Below are 17500 nucleotides of genomic sequence, written 5' to 3' on the forward strand. Positions count from 1 at the left end.
TTCCGAGATCAGACGAGATCGGGCGTTGCCAGGCTGGTATGGCCGTACGAAATAAGTTGACAACCATAGGCTACTTATCCATATACAGATTTGGCAATTGACAATGCAAGGTGGTCTCTCTCTCTCTCTCTCTCTCTCTCTCTCCCGTGTCAAAATGAAAACAGCTTCCAGCCCCTTTCATGAAGGACTACTTGTGCATATTGCAAGATTTCAGTTTCTAAGTGAATGAGCAAAAGAGCATACAGCACCTGGTATTCCCAGGCGGTCTCCCATCCAAGTACTAACCAGGCCCGACCCTGCTTAGCTTCCGAGATCAGACGAGATCGGGCGTTGCCAGGCTGGTATGGCCGTACGAAATAAGTTGACAACCATAGGCTACTTATCCATATACAGATTTGGCAATTGACAATGCAAGGTGGTCTCTCTCTCTCTCTCTCTCTCTCTCGTGTCAAAATGAAAACAGCTTCCAGCCCCTTTTATGAAGGACTACTTGTGCATATTGCAAGATTTCAGTTTCTAAGTGAATGAGCAAAAGAGCATACAGCACCTGGTATTCCCAGGCGGTCTCCCATCCAAGTACTAACCAGGCCCGACCCTGCTTATCTTCCGAGATCAGACGAGATCGGGCGTTGCCAGGCTGGTATGGCCGTACGAAATAAGTTGACAACCATAGGCTACTTATCCATATACAGATTTAGCAATTGACAATGCAAGGTGGTCTCTCTCTCTCTCTCTCTCTCTCTCGTGTCAAAATGAAAACAGCTTCCAGCCCCTTTCATGAAGGACTACTTGTGCATATTGCAAGATTTCAGTTTCTAAGTGAATGAGCAAAAGAGCATACAGCACCTGGTATTCCCAGGCGGTCTCCCATCCAAGTACTAACCAGGCCCGACCCTGCTTATCTTCCGAGATCAGACGAGATCGGGCGTTGCCAGGCTGGTATGGCCGTACGAAATAAGTTGACAACCATAGGCTACTTATCCATATACAGATTTAGCAATTGACAATGCAAGGTGGTCTCTCTCTCTCTCTCTCTCGTGTCAAAATGAAAACAGCTTCCAGCCCCTTTCATGAAGGACTACTTGTGCATATTGCAAGATTTCAGTTTCTAAGTGAATGAGCAAAAGAGCATACAGCACCTGGTATTCCCAGGCGGTCTCCCATCCAAGTACTAACCAGGCCCGACCCTGCTTAGCTTCCGAGATCAGGCGTTGCCAGTCTGGTATGGCCATACGAAATAAGTTGACAACCATAGGCTACCTATCCATATACAGATTTAGCAATTGACAATGCAAGGTGGTCTCTCTCTCTCTCTCTCTCTCTCTCTCGTGTCAAAATGAAAACAGCTTCCAGCCCCTTTCATGAAGGACTACTTGTGCATATTGCAAGATTTCAGTTTCTAAGTGAATGAGCAAAAGAGCATACAGCACCTGGTATTCCCAGGCGGTCTCCCATCCAAGTACTAACCAGGCCCGACCCTGCTTAGCTTCCGAGATCAGACGAGATCGGGCGTTGCCAGGCTGGTATGGCCGTACGAAATAAGTTGACAACCATAGGCTACTGATCCATATACAGATTTGGCAATTGACAATGCAAGGTGGTCTCTCTCTCTCTCTCTCTCTCTCTCGTGTCAAAATGAAAACAGCTTCAAGCCCCTTTCAAGAAGGACTACTTGTGCATATTGCAAGATGTCAGTTTCTAAGTGAATGAGCAAAAGAGCATACAGCACCTGGTATTCCCAGGCGGTCTCCCATCCAAGTACTAACCAGGCCCGACCCTGCTTAGCTTCCGAGATCAGACGAGATTGGGCGTTGCCAGGCTGGTATGGCCGTACGAAATAAGTTGACAACCATAGGCTACTTATCCATATACAGATTTAGCAATTGACAATGCAAGGTGGTCTCTCTCTCTCTCTCTCGTGTCAAAATGAAAACAGCTTCCAGCCCCTTTTATGAAGGACTACTTGTGCATATTGCAAGATTTCAGTTTCTAAGTGAATGAGCAAAAGAGCATACAGCACCTGGTATTCCCAGGCGGTCTCCCATCCAAGTACTAACCAGGCCCGACCCTGCTTAGCTTCCGAGATCAGACGAGATCGGGCGTTGCCAGGCTGGTATGGCCGTACGAAATAAGTTGACAACCATAGGCTACTTATCCATATACAGATTTAGCAATTGACAATGCAAGGTGGTCTCTCTCTCTCTCTCTCTCGTGTCAAAATGAAAACAGCTTCCAGCCCCTTTCATGAAGGACTACTTGTGCATATTGCAAGATTTCAGTTTCTAAGTGAATGAGCAAAAGAGCATACAGCACCTGGTATTCCCAGGCGGTCTCCCATCCAAGTACTAACCAGGCCCGACCCTGCTTAGCTTCCGAGATCAGGCGTTGCCAGGCTGGTATGGCCGTACGAAATAAGTTGACAACCATAGGCTACCTATCCATATACAGATTTAGCAATTGACAATGCAAGGTGGTCTCTCTCTCTCTCTCTCTCTCTCTCTCTCGTGTCAAAATGAAAACAGCTTCCAGCCCCTTTCATGAAGGACTACTTGTGCATATTGCAAGATTTCAGTTTCTAAGTGAATGAGCAAAAGAGCATACAGCACCTGGTATTCCCAGGCGGTCTCCCATCCAAGTACTAACCAGGCCCGACCCTGCTTAGCTTCCGAGATCAGGCGTTGCCAGGCTGGTATGGCCGTACGAAATAAGTTGACAACCATAGGCTACTTATCCATATACAGATTTAGCAATTGACAATGCAAGGTGGTCTCTCTCTCTCTCTCTCTCGTGTCAAAATGAAAACAGCTTCCAGCCCCTTTCATGAAGGACTACTTGTGCATATTGCAAGATTTCAGTTTCTAAGTGAATGAGCAAAAGAGCATACAGCACCTGGTATTCCCAGGCGGTCTCCCATCCAAGTACTAACCAGGCCCGACCCTGCTTAGCTTCCGAGATCAGGCGTTGCCAGTCTGGTATGGCCATACGAAATAAGTTGACAACCATAGGCTACCTATCCATATACAGATTTAGCAATTGACAATGCAAGGTGGTCTCTCTCTCTCTCTCTCTCTCTCTCTCGTGTCAAAATGAAAACAGCTTCCAGCCCCTTTCATGAAGGACTACTTGTGCATATTGCAAGATTTCAGTTTCTAAGTGAATGAGCAAAAGAGCATACAGCACCTGGTATTCCCAGGCGGTCTCCCATCCAAGTACTAACCAGGCCCGACCCTGCTTAGCTTCCGAGATCAGACGAGATCGGGCGTTGCCAGGCTGGTATGGCCGTACGAAATAAGTTGACAACCATAGGCTACTGATCCATATACAGATTTGGCAATTGACAATGCAAGGTGGTCTCTCTCTCTCTCTCTCTCTCTCTCGTGTCAAAATGAAAACAGCTTCAAGCCCCTTTCAAGAAGGACTACTTGTGCATATTGCAAGATGTCAGTTTCTAAGTGAATGAGCAAAAGAGCATACAGCACCTGGTATTCCCAGGCGGTCTCCCATCCAAGTACTAACCAGGCCCGACCCTGCTTAGCTTCCGAGATCAGACGAGATTGGGCGTTGCCAGGCTGGTATGGCCGTACGAAATAAGTTGACAACCATAGGCTACTTATCCATATACAGATTTAGCAATTGACAATGCAAGGTGGTCTCTCTCTCTCTCTCTCGTGTCAAAATGAAAACAGCTTCCAGCCCCTTTTATGAAGGACTACTTGTGCATATTGCAAGATTTCAGTTTCTAAGTGAATGAGCAAAAGAGCATACAGCACCTGGTATTCCCAGGCGGTCTCCCATCCAAGTACTAACCAGGCCCGACCCTGCTTAGCTTCCGAGATCAGACGAGATCGGGCGTTGCCAGGCTGGTATGGCCGTACGAAATAAGTTGACAACCATAGGCTACTTATCCATATACAGATTTAGCAATTGACAATGCAAGGTGGTCTCTCTCTCTCTCTCTCTCGTGTCAAAATGAAAACAGCTTCCAGCCCCTTTCATGAAGGACTACTTGTGCATATTGCAAGATTTCAGTTTCTAAGTGAATGAGCAAAAGAGCATACAGCACCTGGTATTCCCAGGCGGTCTCCCATCCAAGTACTAACCAGGCCCGACCCTGCTTAGCTTCCGAGATCAGGCGTTGCCAGGCTGGTATGGCCGTACGAAATAAGTTGACAACCATAGGCTACCTATCCATATACAGATTTAGCAATTGACAATGCAAGGTGGTCTCTCTCTCTCTCTCTCTCTCTCTCTCTCTCTCGTGTCAAAATGAAAACAGCTTCCAGCCCCTTTCATGAAGGACTACTTGTGCATATTGCAAGATTTCAGTTTCTAAGTGAATGAGCAAAAGAGCATACAGCACCTGGTATTCCCAGGCGGTCTCCCATCCAAGTACTAACCAGGCCCGACCCTGCTTAGCTTCCGAGATCAGGCGTTGCCAGGCTGGTATGGCCGTACGAAATAAGTTGACAACCATAGGCTACTTATCCATATACAGATTTGGCAATTGACAATGCAAGGTGGTCTCTCTCTCTCGTGTCAAAATGAAAACAGCTTCCAGCCCCTTTCATGAAGGACTACTTGTGCATATTGCAAGATTTCAGTTTCTAAGTGAATGAGCAAAAGAGCATACAGCACCTGGTATTCCCAGGCGGTCTCCCATCCAAGTACTAACCAGGCCCGACCCTGCTTAGCTTCCGAGATCAGACGAGATCGGGCGTTGCCAGGCTGGTATGGCCGTACGAAATAAGTTGACAACCATAGGCTACTTATCCATATACAGATTTAGCAATTGACAATGCAAGGTGGTCTCTCTCTCTCTCTCTCTCTCTTGTGTCAAAATGAAAACAGCTTCCAGCCCCTTTCATGAAGGACTACTTGTGCATATTGCAAGATTTCAGTTTCTAAGTGAATGAGCAAAAGAGCATACAGCACCTGGTATTCCCAGGCGGTCTCCCATCCAAGTACTAACCAGGCCCGACCCTGCTTAGCTTCCGAGATCAGACGAGATCGGGCGTTGCCAGGCTGGTATGGCCGTACGAAATAAGTTGACAACCATAGGCTACTGATCCATATACAGATTTGGCAATTGACAATGCAAGGTGGTCTCTCTCTCTCTCTCTCTCTCGTGTCAAAATGAAAACAGCTTCAAGCCCCTTTCAAGAAGGACTACTTGTGCATATTGCAAGATGTCAGTTTCTAAGTGAATGAGCAAAAGAGCATACAGCACCTGGTATTCCCAGGCGGTCTCCCATCCAAGTACTAACCAGGCCCGACCCTGCTTAGCTTCCGAGATCAGACGAGATTGGGCGTTGCCAGGCTGGTATGGCCGTACGAAATAAGTTGACAACCATAGGCTACTTATCCATATACAGATTTAGCAATTGACAATGCAAGGTGGTCTCTCTCTCTCTCTCTCGTGTCAAAATGAAAACAGCTTCCAGCCCCTTTTATGAAGGACTACTTGTGCATATTGCAAGATTTCAGTTTCTAAGTGAATGAGCAAAAGAGCATACAGCACCTGGTATTCCCAGGCGGTCTCCCATCCAAGTACTAACCAGGCCCGACCCTGCTTAGCTTCCGAGATCAGACGAGATCGGGCGTTGCCAGGCTGGTATGGCCGTACGAAATAAGTTGACAACCATAGGCTACTTATCCATATACAGATTTAGCAATTGACAATGCAAGGTGGTCTCTCTCTCTCTCTCTCTCGTGTCAAAATGAAAACAGCTTCCAGCCCCTTTCATGAAGGACTACTTGTGCATATTGCAAGATTTCAGTTTCTAAGTGAATGAGCAAAAGAGCATACAGCACCTGGTATTCCCAGGCGGTCTCCCATCCAAGTACTAACCAGGCCCGACCCTGCTTAGCTTCCGAGATCAGGCGTTGCCAGGCTGGTATGGCCGTACGAAATAAGTTGACAACCATAGGCTACCTATCCATATACAGATTTAGCAATTGACAATGCAAGGTGGTCTCTCTCTCTCTCTCTCTCTCTCTCTCTCTCTCGTGTCAAAATGAAAACAGCTTCCAGCCCCTTTCATGAAGGACTACTTGTGCATATTGCAAGATTTCAGTTTCTAAGTGAATGAGCAAAAGAGCATACAGCACCTGGTATTCCCAGGCGGTCTCCCATCCAAGTACTAACCAGGCCCGACCCTGCTTAGCTTCCGAGATCAGGCGTTGCCAGGCTGGTATGGCCGTACGAAATAAGTTGACAACCATAGGCTACTTATCCATATACAGATTTGGCAATTGACAATGCAAGGTGGTCTCTCTCTCTCGTGTCAAAATGAAAACAGCTTCCAGCCCCTTTCATGAAGGACTACTTGTGCATATTGCAAGATTTCAGTTTCTAAGTGAATGAGCAAAAGAGCATACAGCACTTGGTATTCCCAGGCGGTCTCCCATCCAAGTACTAACCAGGCCCGACCCTGCTTAGCTTCCGAGATCAGACAAGATCGGGCGTTGCCAGGCTGGTATGGCCGTACAAAATAAGTTGACAACCATAGGCTACTTATCCATATACAGATTTGGCAATTGACAATGCAAGGTGGTCTCTCTCTCTCTCTCTCTCTCTCTCGTGTCAAAATGAAAACAGCTTCCAGCCCCTTTCATGAAGGACTACTTGTGCATATTGCAAGATGTCAGTTTCTAAGTGAATGAGCAAAAGAGCATACAGCACCTGGTATTCCCAGGCGGTCTCCCATCCAAGTACTAACCAGGCCCGACCCTGCTTAGCTTCCGAGATCAGACGAGATCGGGCGTTGCCAGGCTGGTATGGCCGTACGAAATAAGTTGACAACCATAGGCTACTTATCCATATACAGATTTGGCAATTGACAATGCAAGGTGGTCTCTCTCTCTCTCTCTCTCTCTCTCTCTCCCGTGTCAAAATGAAAACAGCTTCCAGCCCCTTTCATGAAGGACTACTTGTGCATATTGCAAGATTTCAGTTTCTAAGTGAATGAGCAAAAGAGCATACAGCACCTGGTATTCCCAGGCGGTCTCCCATCCAAGTACTAACCAGGCCCGACCCTGCTTAGCTTCCGAGATCAGACGAGATCGGGCGTTGCCAGGCTGGTATGGCCGTACGAAATAAGTTGACAACCATAGGCTACTTATCCATATACAGATTTGGCAATTGACAATGCAAGGTGGTCTCTCTCTCTCTCTCTCTCTCGTGTCAAAATGAAAACAGCTTCCAGCCCCTTTCAAGAAGGACTACTTGTGCATATTGCAAGATGTCAGTTTCTAAGTGCATGAGCAAAAGAGCATACAGCACCTGGTATTCCCAGGCGGTCTCCCATCCAAGTACTAACCAGGCCCGACCCTGCTTAGCTTCCGAGATCAGACGAGATTGGGCGTTGCCAGGCTGGTATGGCCGTACGAAATAAGTTGACAACCATAGGCTACTTATCCATATACAGATTTAGCAATTGACAATGCAAGGTGGTCTCTCTCTCTCTCTCTCTCTCTCTCGTGTCAAAATGAAAACAGCTTCCAGCCCCTTTTATGAAGGACTACTTGTGCATATTGCAAGATGTCAGTTTCTAAGTGAATGAGCAAAAGAGCATACAGCACCTGGTATTCCCAGGCGTTCTCCCATCCAAGTACTAACCAGGCCCGACCCTGCTTAGCTTCCGAGATCAGACGAGATCGGGCGTTGCCAGGCTGGTATGGCCGTACGAAATAAGTTGACAACCATAGGCTACTTATCCATATACAGATTTAGCAATTGACAATGCAAGGTGGTCTCTCTCTCTCTCTCTCTCTCGTGTCAAAATGAAAACAGCTTCCAGCCCCTTTCAAGAAGGACTACTTGTGCATATTGCAAGATGTCAGTTTCTAAGTGAATGAGCAAAAGAGCATACAGCACCTGGTATTCCCAGGCGGTCTCCCATCCAAGTACTAACCAGGCCCGACCCTGCTTAGCTTCCGAGATCAGACGAGATTGGGCGTTGCCAGGCTGGTATGGCCGTACAAAATAAGTTGACAACCATAGGCTACTTATCCATATACAGATTTAGCAATTGACAATGCAAGGTGGTCTCTCTCTCTCTCTCGTGTCAAAATGAAAACAGCTTCCAGCCCCTTTCATGAAGGACTACTTGTGCATATTGCAAGATTTCAGTTTCTAAGTGAATGAGCAAAAGAGCATACAGCACCTGGTATTCCCAGGCGGTCTCCCATCCAAGTACTAACCAGGCCCGACCCTGCTTAGCTTCCGAGATCAGACGAGATTGGGCGTTGCCAGGCTGGTATGGCCGTACGAAATAAGTTGACAACCATAGGCTACTTATCCATATACAGATTTGGCAATTGACAATGCAAGGTGGTCTCTCTCTCTCTCTCTCTCTCGTGTCAAAATGAAAACAGCTTCCAGCCCCTTTCAAGAAGGACTACTTGTGCATATTGCAAGATGTCAGTTTCTAAGTGCATGAGCAAAAGAGCATACAGCACCTGGTATTCCCAGGCGGTCTCCCATCCAAGTACTAACCAGGCCCGACCCTGCTTAGCTTCCGAGATCAGACGAGATTGGGCGTTGCCAGGCTGGTATGGCCGTACGAAATAAGTTGACAACCATAGGCTACTTATCCATATACAGATTTAGCAATTGACAATGCAAGGTGGTCTCTCTCTCTCTCTCTCTCTCGTGTCAAAATGAAAACAGCTTCCAGCCCCTTTTATGAAGGACTACTTGTGCATATTGCAAGATGTCAGTTTCTAAGTGAATGAGCAAAAGAGCATACAGCACCTGGTATTCCCAGGCGGTCTCCCATCCAAGTACTAACCAGGCCCGACCCTGCTTAGCTTCCGAGATCAGACGAGATCGGGCGTTGCCAGGCTGGTATGGCCGTACGAAATAAGTTGACAACCATAGGCTACTTATCCATATACAGATTTAGCAATTGACAATGCAAGGTGGTCTCTCTCTCTCTCTCTCTCTCTCTCCCGTGTCAAAATGAAAACAGCTTCCAGCCCATTTCATGAAGGACTACTTGTGCATATTGCAAGATTTCAGTTTCTAAGTGAATGAGCAAAAGAGCATACAGCACCTGGTATTCCCAGGCGGTCTCCCATCCAAGTACTAACCAGGCCCGACCCTGCTTAGCTTCCGAGATCAGACGAGATCGGGCGTTGCCAGGCTGGTATGGCCGTACGAAATAAGTTGACAACCATAGGCTACTTATCCATATACAGATTTGGCAATTGACAATGCAAGGTGGTCTCTCTCTCTCTCTCTCTCTCGTGTCAAAATGAAAACAGCTTCCAGCCCCTTTCAAGAAGGACTACTTGTGCATATTGCAAGATGTCAGTTTCTAAGTGAATGAGCAAAAGAGCATACAGCACCTGGTATTCCCAGGCGGTCTCCCATCCAAGTACTAACCAGGCCCGACCCTGCTTAGCTTCCGAGATCAGACGAGATTGGGCGTTGCCAGGCTGGTATGGCCGTACGAAATAAGTTGACAACCATAGGCTACTTATCCATATACAGATTTAGCAATTGACAATGCAAGGTGGTCTCTCTCTCTCTCTCTCGTGTCAAAATGAAAACAGCTTCCAGCCCCTTTTATGAAGGACTACTTGTGCATATTGCAAGATTTCAGTTTCTAAGTGAATGAGCAAAAGAGCATACAGCACCTGGTATTCCCAGGCGGTCTCCCATCCAAGTACTAACCAGGCCCGACCCTGCTTAGCTTCCGAGATCAGACGAGATCGGGCGTTGCCAGGCTGGTATGGCCGTACGAAATAAGTTGACAACCATAGGCTACTTATCCATATACAGATTTAGCAATTGACAATGCAAGGTGGTCTCTCTCTCTCTCTCTCTCTCTCTCCCGTGTCAAAATGAAAACAGCTTCCAGCCCATTTCATGAAGGACTACTTGTGCATATTGCAAGATTTCAGTTTCTAAGTGAATGAGCAAAAGAGCATACAGCACCTGGTATTCCCAGGCGGTCTCCCATCCAAGTACTAACCAGGCCCGACCCTGCTTAGCTTCCGAGATCAGACGAGATCGGGCGTTGCCAGGCTGGTATGGCCGTACGAAATAAGTTGACAACCATAGGCTACTTATCCATATACAGATTTAGCAATTGACAATGCAAGGTGGTCTCTCTCTCTCTCTCGTGTCAAAATGAAAACAGCTTCCAGCCCCTTTCATGAAGGACTACTTGTGCATATTGCAAGATTTCAGTTTCTAAGTGAATGAGCAAAAGAGCATACAGCACCTGGTATTCCCAGGCGGTCTCCCATCCAAGTACTAACCAGGCCCGACCCTGCTTAGCTTCCGAGATCAGGCGTTGCCAGGCTGGTATGGCCATACGAAATAAGTTGACAACCATAGGCTACCTATCCATATACAGATTTAGCAATTGACAATGCAAGGTGGTCTCTCTCTCTCTCTCTCTCTCTCTCTCTCTCGTGTCAAAATGAAAACAGCTTCCAGCCCCTTTCATGAAGGACTACTTGTGCATATTGCAAGATTTCAGTTTCTAAGTGAATGAGCAAAAGAGCATACAGCACCTGGTATTCCCAGGCGGTCTCCCATCCAAGTACTAACCAGGCCCGACCCTGCTTAGCTTCCGAGATCAGACGAGATCGGGCGTTGCCAGGCTGGTATGGCCGTACGAAATAAGTTGACAACCATAGGCTACTTATCCATATACAGATTTGGCAATTGACAATGCAAGGTGGTCTCTCTCTCTCTCTCTCTCTCTCGTGTCAAAATGAAAACAGCTTCCAGCCCCTTTCAAGAAGGACTACTTGTGCATATTGCAAGATGTCAGTTTCTAAGTGAATGAGCAAAAGAGCATACAGCACCTGGTATTCCCAGGCGGTCTCCCATCCAAGTACTAACCAGGCCCGACCCTGCTTAGCTTCCGAGATCAGACGAGATTGGGCGTTGCCAGGCTGGTATGGCCGTACGAAATAAGTTGACAACCATAGGCTACTTATCCATATACAGATTTAGCAATTGACAATGCAAGGTGGTCTCTCTCTCTCTCTCTCGTGTCAAAATGAAAACAGCTTCCAGCCCCTTTTATGAAGGACTACTTGTGCATATTGCAAGATTTCAGTTTCTAAGTGAATGAGCAAAAGAGCATACAGCACCTGGTATTCCCAGGCGGTCTCCCATCCAAGTACTAACCAGGCCCGACCCTGCTTAGCTTCCGAGATCAGACGAGATCGGGCGTTGCCAGGCTGGTATGGCCGTACGAAATAAGTTGACAACCATAGGCTACTTATCCATATACAGATTTAGCAATTGACAATGCAAGGTGGTCTCTCTCTCTCTCTCGTGTCAAAATGAAAACAGCTTCCAGCCCCTTTCATGAAGGACTACTTGTGCATATTGCAAGATTTCAGTTTCTAAGTGAATGAGCAAAAGAGCATACAGCACCTGGTATTCCCAGGCGGTCTCCCATCCAAGTACTAACCAGGCCCGACCCTGCTTAGCTTCCGAGATCAGGCGTTGCCAGGCTGGTATGGCCATACGAAATAAGTTGACAACCATAGGCTACCTATCCATATACAGATTTAGCAATTGACAATGCAAGGTGGTCTCTCTCTCTCTCTCTCTCTCTCTCTCTCGTGTCAAAATGAAAACAGCTTCCAGCCCCTTTCATGAAGGACTACTTGTGCATATTGCAAGATTTCAGTTTCTAAGTGAATGAGCAAAAGAGCATACAGCACCTGGTATTCCCAGGCGGTCTCCCATCCAAGTACTAACCAGGCCCGACCCTGCTTAGCTTCCGAGATCAGGCGTTGCCAGGCTGGTATGGCCGTACGAAATAAGTTGACAACCATAGGCTACTTATCCATATACAGATTTGGCAATTGACAATGCAAGGTGGTCTCTCTCTCTCGTGTCAAAATGAAAACAGCTTCCAGCCCCTTTCATGTAGGACTACTTGTGCATATTGCAAGATTTCAGTTTCTAAGTGAATGAGCAAAAGAGCATACAGCACTTGGTATTCCCAGGCGGTCTCCCATCCAAGTACTAACCAGGCCCGACCCTGCTTAGCTCTCTCTCTCTCTCTCTCTCTCGTGTCAAAATGAAAACAGCTTCCAGCCCCTTTCAAGAAGGACTACTTGTGCATATTGCAAGATGTCAGTTTCTAAGTGAATGAGCAAAAGAGCATACAGCACCTGGTATTCCCAGGCGGTCTCCCATCCAAGTACTAACCAGGCCCGACCCTGCTTAGCTTCCGAGATCAGACGAGATCGGGCGTTGCCAGGCTGGTATGGCCGTACGCAATAAGTTGACAACCATAGGCTACTTATCCATATACAGATTTGGCAATTGACAATGCAAGGTGGTCTCTCTCTCTCTCTCTCTCTCGTGTCAAAATGAAAACAGCTTCCAGCCCCTTTCAAGAAGGACTACTTGTGCATATTGCAAGATTTCAGTTTCTAAGTGAATGAGCAAAAGAGCATACAGCACCTGGTATTCCCAGGCTGTCTCCCATCCAAGTACTAACCAGGCCCGACCCTGCTTAGCTTCCGAGATCAGACGAGATCGGGCGTTGCCAGGCTGGTATGGCCGTACGAAATAAGTTGACAACCATAGGCTACTTATCCATATACAGATTTAGCAATTGACAATGCAAGGTGGTCTCTCTCTCTCTCTCTCTCTCTCGTGTCAAAATGAAAACAGCTTCCAGCCCCTTTCATGAAGGACTACTTGTGCATATTGCAAGATTTCAGTTTCTAAGTGAATGAGCAAAAGAGCATACAGCACCTGGTATTCCCAGGCGGTCTCCCATCCAAGTACTAACCAGGCCCGACCCTGCTTAGCTTCCGAGATCAGACGAGATCGGGCGTTGCCAGGCTGGTATGGCCGTACGAAATAAGTTGACAACCATAGGCTACTTATCCATATACAGATTTAGCAATTGACAATGCAAGGTGGTCTCTTTCTCTCTCTCTCTCTCTCTCGTGTCAAAATGAAAACAGCTTCCAGCCCCTTTCATGAAGGACTACTTGTGCATATTGCAAGATTTCAGTTTCTAAGTGAATGAGCAAAAGAGCATACAGCACCTGGTATTCCCAGGCGGTCTCCCATCCAAGTACTAACCAGGCCCGACCCTGCTTAGCTTCCGAGATCAGACGAGATCGGGCGTTGCCAGGCTGGTATGGCCGTACGAAATAAGTTGACAACCATAGGCTACTTATCCATATACAGATTTAGCAATTGACAATGCAAGGTAGTCTCTCTCTCTCTCTCTCTCTCTCGTGTCAAAATGAAAACAGCTTCCAGCCCCTTTCATGAAGGACTACTTGTGCATATTGCAAGATTTCAGTTTCTAAGTGAATGAGCAAAAGAGCATACAGCACCTGGTATTCCCAGGCGGTCTCCCATCCAAGTACTAACCAGGCCCGACCCTGCTTAGCTTCCGAGATCAGACGAGATCGGGCGTTGCCAGGCTGGTATGGCCGTACGAAATAAGTTGACAACCATAGGCTACTTATCCATATACAGATTTAGCAATTGACAATGCAAGGTAGTCTCTCTCTCTCTCTCTCTCTCTCTCTCGTGTCAAAATGAAAACAGCTTCCAGCCCCTTTCATGAAGGACTACTTGTGCATATTGCAAGATTTCAGTTTCTAAGTGAATGAGCAAAAGAGCATACAGCACCTGGTATTCCCAGGCGGTCTCCCATCCAAGTACTAACCAGGCCCGACCCTGCTTAGCTTCCGAGATCAGACGAGATCAGGCGTTGCCAGGCTGGTATGGCCGTACGAAATAAGTTGACAACCATAGGCTACTTATCCATATACAGATTTAGCAATTGACAATGCAAGGTGGTCTCTCTCTCTCTCTCTCTCTCGTGTCAAAATGAAAACAGCTTCCAGCCCCTTTCATGAAGGACTACTTGTGCATATTGCAAGATTTCAGTTTCTAAGTGAATGAGCAAAAGAGCATACAGCACCTGGTATTCCCAGGCGGTCTCCCATCCAAGTACTAACCAGGCCCGACCCTGCTTAGCTTCCGAGATCAGACGAGATCGGGCGTTGCCAGGCTGGTATGGCCGTACAAAATAAGTTGACAACCATAGGCTACTTATCCATATACAGATTTAGCAATTGACAATGCAAGGTGGTCTCTCTCTCTCTCTCTCTCTCTCTCTCTCTCTCTCTCGTGTCAAAATGAAAACAGCTTCCAGCCCCTTTCATGAAGGACTACTTGTGCATATTGCAAGATTTCAGTTTCTAAGTGAATGAGCAAAAGATCATACAGCACCTGGTATTCCCAGGCGGTCTCCCATCCAAGTACTAACCAGGCCCGACCCTGCTTAGCTTCCGAGATCAGACGAGATCGGGCGTTGCCAGGCTGGTATGGCCGTACGAAATAAGTTGACAACCATAGGCTACTTATCCATATACAGATTTGGCAATTGACAATGCAAGGTGGTCTCTCTCTCTCTCTCTCTCTCGTGTCAAAATGAAAACAGCTTCCAGCCCCTTTCATGAAGGACTACTTGTGCATATTGCAAGATTTCAGTTTCTAAGTGAATGAGCAAAAGAGCATACAGCACCTGGTATTCCCAGGCGGTCTCCCATCCAAGTACTAACCAGGCCCGACCCTGCTTAGCTTCCGAGATCAGACGAGATCGGGCGTTGCCAGGCTGGTATGGCCGTACGAAATAAGTTGACAACCATAGGCTACTTATCCATATACAGATTTGGCAATTGACAATGCAAGGTGGTCTCTCTCTCTCTCTCTCTCTCTCGTGTCAAAATGAAAACAGCTTCCAGCCCCTTTCATGAAGGACTACTTGTGCATATTGCAAGATTTCAGTTTCTAAGTGAATGAGCAAAAGAGCATACAGCACCTGGTATTCCCAGGCGGTCTCCCATCCAAGTACTAACCAGGCCCGACCCTGCTTAGCTTCCGAGATCAGACGAGATCGGGCGTTGCCAGGCTGGTATGGCCGTACGAAATAAGTTGACAACCATAGGCTACTTATCCATATACAGATTTAGCAATTGACAATGCAAGGTGGTCTCTCTCTCTCTCTCTCTCTCGTGTCAAAATGAAAACAGCTTCCAGCCCCTTTCATGAAGGACTACTTGTGCATATTGCAAGATTTCAGTTTCTAAGTGAATGAGCAAAAGAGCATACAGCACCTGGTATTCCCAGGCGGTCTCCCATCCAAGTACTAACCAGGCCCGACCCTGCTTAGCTTCCGAGATCAGACGAGATCGGGCGTTGCCAGGCTGGTATGGCCGTACGAAATAAGTTGACAACCATAGGCTACTTATCCATATACAGATTTAGCAATTGACAATGCAAGGTGGTCTCTCTCTCTCTCTCTCTCTCTCTCGTGTCAAAATGAAAACAGCTTCCAGCCCCTTTCATGAAGGACTACTTGTGCATATTGCAAGATTTCAGTTTCTAAGTGAATGAGCAAAAGAGCATACAGCACCTGGTATTCCCAGGCGGTCTCCCATCCAAGTACTAACCAGGCCCGACCCTGCTTAGCTTCCGAGATCAGGCGTTGCCAGGCTGGTATGGCCGTACGAAATAAGTTGACAACCATAGGCTACTTATCCATATGCAGATTTAGCAATTGACAATGCAAGGTGGTCTCTCTCTCTCTCTCTCTCTCTCTCTCTCTCTCTCTCGTGTCAAAATGAAAACAGCTTCCAGCCCCTTTCATGAAGGACTACTTGTGCATATTGCAAGATTTCAGTTTCTAAGTGAATGAGCAAAAGAGCATACAGCACCTGGTATTCCCAGGCGGTCTCCCATCCAAGTACTAACCAGGCCCGACCCTGCTTAGCTTCCGAGATCAGACGAGATCGGGCGTTGCCAGGCTGGTATGGCCGTACGAAATAAGTTGACAACCATAGGCTACTTATCCATATACAGATTTGGCAATTGACAATGCAAGGTGGTCTCTCTCTCTCTCTCTCTCTCGTGTCAAAATGAAAACAGCTTCCAGCCCCTTTCATGAAGGACTACTTGTGCATATTGCAAGATTTCAGTTTCTAAGTGAATGAGCAAAAGAGCATACAGCACCTGGTATTCCCAGGCGGTCTCCCATCCAAGTACTAACCAGGCCCGACCCTGCTTAGCTTCCGAGATCAGACGAGATTGGGCGTTGCCAGGCTGGTATGGCCGTACGAAATAAGTTGACAACCATAGGCTACTTATCCATATACAGATTTAGCAATTGACAATGCAAGGTGGTCTCTCTCTCTCTCTCTCTCTCTCTCTCTCTCTCTCGTGTCAAAATGAAAACAGCTTCCAGCCCCTTTCATGAAGGACTACTTGTGCATATTGCAAGATTTCAGTTTCTAAGTGAATGAGCAAAAGAGCATACAGCACCTGGTATTCCCAGGCGGTCTCCCATCCAAGTACTAACCAGGCCCGACCCTGCTTAGCTTCCGAGATCAGGCGTTGCCAGGCTGGTATGGCCGTACGAAATAAGTTGACAACCATAGGCTACTTATCCATATACAGATTTGGCAATTGACAATGCAAGGTGGTCTCTCTCTCTCTCTCTCTCGTGTCAAAATGAAAACAGCTTCCAGCCCCTTTCATGAAGGACTACTTGTGCATATTGCAAGATTTCAGTTTCTAAGTGAATGAGCAAAAGAGCATACAGCACCTGGTATTCCCAGGCGGTCTCCCATCCAAGTACTAACCAGGCCCGACCCTGCTTAGCTTCCGAGATCAGACGAGATCGGGCGTTGCCAGGCTGGTATGGCCGTACGAAATAAGTTGACAACCATAGGCTACTTATCCATATACAGATTTGGCAATTGACAATGCAAGGTGGTCTCTCTCTCTCTCTCTCTCTCTCTCGTGTCAAAATGAAAACAGCTTCCAGCCCCTTTCATGAAGGACTACTTGTGCATATTGCAAAATTTCAGTTTCTAAGTGAATGAGCAAAAGAGCATACAGCACCTGGTATTCCCAGGCGGTCTCCCATCCAAGTACTAACCAGGCCCGACCCTGCTTAGCTTCCGAGATCAGACGAGATCGGGCGTTGCCAGGCTGGTATGGCCGTACGAAATAAGTTGACAACCATAGGCTACTTATCCATATACAGATTTAGCAATTGACAATGCAAGGTGGTCTCTCTCTCTCTCTCTCTCTCGTGTCAAAATGAAAACAGCTTCCAGCCCCTTTCATGAAGGACTACTTGTGCATATTGCAAGATTTCAGTTTCTAAGTGAATGAGCATACAGCACCTGGTATTCCCAGGCGGTCTCCCATCCAAGTACTAACCAGGCCCGACCCTGCTTAGCTTCCGAGATCAGACGAGATCGGGCGTTGCCAGGCTGGTATGGCCGTACGAAATAAGTTGACAACCATAGGCTACTTATCCATATACAGATTTAGCAATTGACAATGCAAGGTGGTCTCTCTCTCTCTCTCTCTCTCTCGTGTCAAAATGAAAACAGCTTCCAGCCCCTTTCATGAAGGACTACTTGTGCATATTGCAAGATTTCAGTTTCTAAGTGAATGAGCAAAAGAGCATAC

General features: G+C 47.0%; 34 non-coding genes and 26 pseudogenes across 34 annotated transcripts in view; all 60 read right to left on the minus strand.

The window, feature by feature from the left end:
* LOC146281243 (5S ribosomal RNA) overlaps positions 1-50 on the minus strand; it is a 119-nt gene extending 69 nt beyond the window's left edge. The window contains exon 1 of the ribosomal RNA XR_014764188.1: positions 1-50. This exon is cut by the window's left edge and continues 69 nt beyond it. This is a non-coding gene — a ribosomal RNA (5S ribosomal RNA).
* A 186-nt stretch (positions 51-236) lies between these two features.
* LOC146281244 (5S ribosomal RNA) lies at positions 237-355 on the minus strand. Its single transcript, XR_014764189.1, has one exon. It is a non-coding gene; the product is annotated as a 5S ribosomal RNA (ribosomal RNA).
* A 180-nt stretch (positions 356-535) lies between these two features.
* Positions 536-654, minus strand: LOC146281245 (5S ribosomal RNA). Its single transcript, XR_014764468.1, has one exon. It is a non-coding gene; the product is annotated as a 5S ribosomal RNA (ribosomal RNA).
* Positions 655-834: 180 nt separating this feature from the next.
* LOC146281246 (5S ribosomal RNA) lies at positions 835-953 on the minus strand. The gene has a single exon (XR_014764469.1). It is a non-coding gene; the product is annotated as a 5S ribosomal RNA (ribosomal RNA).
* A 174-nt stretch (positions 954-1127) lies between these two features.
* On the minus strand, positions 1128-1236 carry LOC146281247 (5S ribosomal RNA; annotated as a pseudogene).
* A 182-nt stretch (positions 1237-1418) lies between these two features.
* On the minus strand, positions 1419-1537 carry LOC146281248 (5S ribosomal RNA). The gene has a single exon (XR_014764190.1). It is a non-coding gene; the product is annotated as a 5S ribosomal RNA (ribosomal RNA).
* Positions 1538-1717: 180 nt separating this feature from the next.
* LOC146281249 (5S ribosomal RNA) lies at positions 1718-1836 on the minus strand (annotated as a pseudogene).
* A 172-nt stretch (positions 1837-2008) lies between these two features.
* On the minus strand, positions 2009-2127 carry LOC146281250 (5S ribosomal RNA). Its single transcript, XR_014764191.1, has one exon. It is a non-coding gene; the product is annotated as a 5S ribosomal RNA (ribosomal RNA).
* A 174-nt stretch (positions 2128-2301) lies between these two features.
* Positions 2302-2410, minus strand: LOC146281251 (5S ribosomal RNA; annotated as a pseudogene).
* A 184-nt stretch (positions 2411-2594) lies between these two features.
* LOC146281252 (5S ribosomal RNA) lies at positions 2595-2703 on the minus strand (annotated as a pseudogene).
* A 174-nt stretch (positions 2704-2877) lies between these two features.
* On the minus strand, positions 2878-2986 carry LOC146281253 (5S ribosomal RNA; annotated as a pseudogene).
* A 182-nt stretch (positions 2987-3168) lies between these two features.
* Positions 3169-3287, minus strand: LOC146281254 (5S ribosomal RNA). The gene has a single exon (XR_014764192.1). It is a non-coding gene; the product is annotated as a 5S ribosomal RNA (ribosomal RNA).
* A 180-nt stretch (positions 3288-3467) lies between these two features.
* LOC146281255 (5S ribosomal RNA) lies at positions 3468-3586 on the minus strand (annotated as a pseudogene).
* A 172-nt stretch (positions 3587-3758) lies between these two features.
* On the minus strand, positions 3759-3877 carry LOC146281256 (5S ribosomal RNA). The gene has a single exon (XR_014764193.1). It is a non-coding gene; the product is annotated as a 5S ribosomal RNA (ribosomal RNA).
* A 174-nt stretch (positions 3878-4051) lies between these two features.
* LOC146281257 (5S ribosomal RNA) lies at positions 4052-4160 on the minus strand (annotated as a pseudogene).
* A 188-nt stretch (positions 4161-4348) lies between these two features.
* On the minus strand, positions 4349-4457 carry LOC146281258 (5S ribosomal RNA; annotated as a pseudogene).
* Positions 4458-4623: 166 nt separating this feature from the next.
* On the minus strand, positions 4624-4742 carry LOC146281259 (5S ribosomal RNA). Its single transcript, XR_014764194.1, has one exon. It is a non-coding gene; the product is annotated as a 5S ribosomal RNA (ribosomal RNA).
* A 178-nt stretch (positions 4743-4920) lies between these two features.
* LOC146281260 (5S ribosomal RNA) lies at positions 4921-5039 on the minus strand. The gene has a single exon (XR_014764195.1). It is a non-coding gene; the product is annotated as a 5S ribosomal RNA (ribosomal RNA).
* Positions 5040-5215: 176 nt separating this feature from the next.
* On the minus strand, positions 5216-5334 carry LOC146281261 (5S ribosomal RNA; annotated as a pseudogene).
* A 172-nt stretch (positions 5335-5506) lies between these two features.
* LOC146281262 (5S ribosomal RNA) lies at positions 5507-5625 on the minus strand. The gene has a single exon (XR_014764196.1). It is a non-coding gene; the product is annotated as a 5S ribosomal RNA (ribosomal RNA).
* Positions 5626-5799: 174 nt separating this feature from the next.
* On the minus strand, positions 5800-5908 carry LOC146281263 (5S ribosomal RNA; annotated as a pseudogene).
* Positions 5909-6096: 188 nt separating this feature from the next.
* On the minus strand, positions 6097-6205 carry LOC146281264 (5S ribosomal RNA; annotated as a pseudogene).
* Positions 6206-6371: 166 nt separating this feature from the next.
* On the minus strand, positions 6372-6490 carry LOC146281265 (5S ribosomal RNA; annotated as a pseudogene).
* A 180-nt stretch (positions 6491-6670) lies between these two features.
* LOC146281266 (5S ribosomal RNA) lies at positions 6671-6789 on the minus strand. The gene has a single exon (XR_014764197.1). It is a non-coding gene; the product is annotated as a 5S ribosomal RNA (ribosomal RNA).
* A 186-nt stretch (positions 6790-6975) lies between these two features.
* LOC146281267 (5S ribosomal RNA) lies at positions 6976-7094 on the minus strand. Its single transcript, XR_014764199.1, has one exon. It is a non-coding gene; the product is annotated as a 5S ribosomal RNA (ribosomal RNA).
* A 176-nt stretch (positions 7095-7270) lies between these two features.
* LOC146281268 (5S ribosomal RNA) lies at positions 7271-7389 on the minus strand (annotated as a pseudogene).
* A 180-nt stretch (positions 7390-7569) lies between these two features.
* On the minus strand, positions 7570-7688 carry LOC146281269 (5S ribosomal RNA; annotated as a pseudogene).
* A 176-nt stretch (positions 7689-7864) lies between these two features.
* Positions 7865-7983, minus strand: LOC146281270 (5S ribosomal RNA; annotated as a pseudogene).
* A 170-nt stretch (positions 7984-8153) lies between these two features.
* LOC146281271 (5S ribosomal RNA) lies at positions 8154-8272 on the minus strand (annotated as a pseudogene).
* A 176-nt stretch (positions 8273-8448) lies between these two features.
* On the minus strand, positions 8449-8567 carry LOC146281272 (5S ribosomal RNA; annotated as a pseudogene).
* Positions 8568-8743: 176 nt separating this feature from the next.
* Positions 8744-8862, minus strand: LOC146281273 (5S ribosomal RNA). The gene has a single exon (XR_014764200.1). It is a non-coding gene; the product is annotated as a 5S ribosomal RNA (ribosomal RNA).
* Positions 8863-9044: 182 nt separating this feature from the next.
* On the minus strand, positions 9045-9163 carry LOC146281274 (5S ribosomal RNA). Its single transcript, XR_014764201.1, has one exon. It is a non-coding gene; the product is annotated as a 5S ribosomal RNA (ribosomal RNA).
* Positions 9164-9339: 176 nt separating this feature from the next.
* Positions 9340-9458, minus strand: LOC146281275 (5S ribosomal RNA; annotated as a pseudogene).
* A 172-nt stretch (positions 9459-9630) lies between these two features.
* Positions 9631-9749, minus strand: LOC146281276 (5S ribosomal RNA). Its single transcript, XR_014764202.1, has one exon. It is a non-coding gene; the product is annotated as a 5S ribosomal RNA (ribosomal RNA).
* Positions 9750-9931: 182 nt separating this feature from the next.
* LOC146281277 (5S ribosomal RNA) lies at positions 9932-10050 on the minus strand. The gene has a single exon (XR_014764203.1). It is a non-coding gene; the product is annotated as a 5S ribosomal RNA (ribosomal RNA).
* Positions 10051-10220: 170 nt separating this feature from the next.
* On the minus strand, positions 10221-10329 carry LOC146281278 (5S ribosomal RNA; annotated as a pseudogene).
* Positions 10330-10515: 186 nt separating this feature from the next.
* Positions 10516-10634, minus strand: LOC146281279 (5S ribosomal RNA). The gene has a single exon (XR_014764204.1). It is a non-coding gene; the product is annotated as a 5S ribosomal RNA (ribosomal RNA).
* Positions 10635-10812: 178 nt separating this feature from the next.
* LOC146281280 (5S ribosomal RNA) lies at positions 10813-10931 on the minus strand (annotated as a pseudogene).
* Positions 10932-11103: 172 nt separating this feature from the next.
* Positions 11104-11222, minus strand: LOC146281281 (5S ribosomal RNA). Its single transcript, XR_014764205.1, has one exon. It is a non-coding gene; the product is annotated as a 5S ribosomal RNA (ribosomal RNA).
* Positions 11223-11392: 170 nt separating this feature from the next.
* Positions 11393-11501, minus strand: LOC146281282 (5S ribosomal RNA; annotated as a pseudogene).
* Positions 11502-11685: 184 nt separating this feature from the next.
* LOC146281283 (5S ribosomal RNA) lies at positions 11686-11794 on the minus strand (annotated as a pseudogene).
* Positions 11795-12141: 347 nt separating this feature from the next.
* Positions 12142-12260, minus strand: LOC146281284 (5S ribosomal RNA). Its single transcript, XR_014762708.1, has one exon. It is a non-coding gene; the product is annotated as a 5S ribosomal RNA (ribosomal RNA).
* A 176-nt stretch (positions 12261-12436) lies between these two features.
* LOC146281285 (5S ribosomal RNA) lies at positions 12437-12555 on the minus strand (annotated as a pseudogene).
* A 178-nt stretch (positions 12556-12733) lies between these two features.
* LOC146281286 (5S ribosomal RNA) lies at positions 12734-12852 on the minus strand. Its single transcript, XR_014764206.1, has one exon. It is a non-coding gene; the product is annotated as a 5S ribosomal RNA (ribosomal RNA).
* Positions 12853-13032: 180 nt separating this feature from the next.
* On the minus strand, positions 13033-13151 carry LOC146281287 (5S ribosomal RNA). Its single transcript, XR_014764207.1, has one exon. It is a non-coding gene; the product is annotated as a 5S ribosomal RNA (ribosomal RNA).
* A 178-nt stretch (positions 13152-13329) lies between these two features.
* Positions 13330-13448, minus strand: LOC146281288 (5S ribosomal RNA). The gene has a single exon (XR_014764208.1). It is a non-coding gene; the product is annotated as a 5S ribosomal RNA (ribosomal RNA).
* Positions 13449-13630: 182 nt separating this feature from the next.
* LOC146281289 (5S ribosomal RNA) lies at positions 13631-13749 on the minus strand. The gene has a single exon (XR_014764846.1). It is a non-coding gene; the product is annotated as a 5S ribosomal RNA (ribosomal RNA).
* A 176-nt stretch (positions 13750-13925) lies between these two features.
* On the minus strand, positions 13926-14044 carry LOC146281290 (5S ribosomal RNA). Its single transcript, XR_014764619.1, has one exon. It is a non-coding gene; the product is annotated as a 5S ribosomal RNA (ribosomal RNA).
* Positions 14045-14236: 192 nt separating this feature from the next.
* On the minus strand, positions 14237-14355 carry LOC146281291 (5S ribosomal RNA). The gene has a single exon (XR_014763041.1). It is a non-coding gene; the product is annotated as a 5S ribosomal RNA (ribosomal RNA).
* A 176-nt stretch (positions 14356-14531) lies between these two features.
* Positions 14532-14650, minus strand: LOC146281292 (5S ribosomal RNA). The gene has a single exon (XR_014764210.1). It is a non-coding gene; the product is annotated as a 5S ribosomal RNA (ribosomal RNA).
* A 178-nt stretch (positions 14651-14828) lies between these two features.
* Positions 14829-14947, minus strand: LOC146281293 (5S ribosomal RNA). The gene has a single exon (XR_014764211.1). It is a non-coding gene; the product is annotated as a 5S ribosomal RNA (ribosomal RNA).
* A 176-nt stretch (positions 14948-15123) lies between these two features.
* LOC146281294 (5S ribosomal RNA) lies at positions 15124-15242 on the minus strand. Its single transcript, XR_014764212.1, has one exon. It is a non-coding gene; the product is annotated as a 5S ribosomal RNA (ribosomal RNA).
* Positions 15243-15422: 180 nt separating this feature from the next.
* LOC146281295 (5S ribosomal RNA) lies at positions 15423-15531 on the minus strand (annotated as a pseudogene).
* A 192-nt stretch (positions 15532-15723) lies between these two features.
* On the minus strand, positions 15724-15842 carry LOC146281296 (5S ribosomal RNA). The gene has a single exon (XR_014764213.1). It is a non-coding gene; the product is annotated as a 5S ribosomal RNA (ribosomal RNA).
* Positions 15843-16018: 176 nt separating this feature from the next.
* On the minus strand, positions 16019-16137 carry LOC146281297 (5S ribosomal RNA; annotated as a pseudogene).
* Positions 16138-16327: 190 nt separating this feature from the next.
* LOC146281298 (5S ribosomal RNA) lies at positions 16328-16436 on the minus strand (annotated as a pseudogene).
* A 174-nt stretch (positions 16437-16610) lies between these two features.
* On the minus strand, positions 16611-16729 carry LOC146281299 (5S ribosomal RNA). Its single transcript, XR_014764214.1, has one exon. It is a non-coding gene; the product is annotated as a 5S ribosomal RNA (ribosomal RNA).
* Positions 16730-16909: 180 nt separating this feature from the next.
* On the minus strand, positions 16910-17028 carry LOC146281300 (5S ribosomal RNA). Its single transcript, XR_014764215.1, has one exon. It is a non-coding gene; the product is annotated as a 5S ribosomal RNA (ribosomal RNA).
* Positions 17029-17196: 168 nt separating this feature from the next.
* LOC146281301 (5S ribosomal RNA) lies at positions 17197-17315 on the minus strand. Its single transcript, XR_014764216.1, has one exon. It is a non-coding gene; the product is annotated as a 5S ribosomal RNA (ribosomal RNA).
* Positions 17316-17493: 178 nt separating this feature from the next.
* The window catches only part of LOC146281302 (5S ribosomal RNA), a 119-nt gene continuing 112 nt past the window's right edge, over positions 17494-17500 (minus strand). The window contains exon 1 of the ribosomal RNA XR_014765493.1: positions 17494-17500. This exon is cut by the window's right edge and continues 112 nt beyond it. This is a non-coding gene — a ribosomal RNA (5S ribosomal RNA).

This window comes from Hypomesus nipponensis, chromosome 7 (assembly GCF_054491055.1).
Source record: "Hypomesus nipponensis isolate SF chromosome 7, ASM5449105v1, whole genome shotgun sequence".
NCBI classification, from domain to species: domain Eukaryota; kingdom Metazoa; phylum Chordata; class Actinopteri; order Osmeriformes; family Osmeridae; genus Hypomesus; species Hypomesus nipponensis.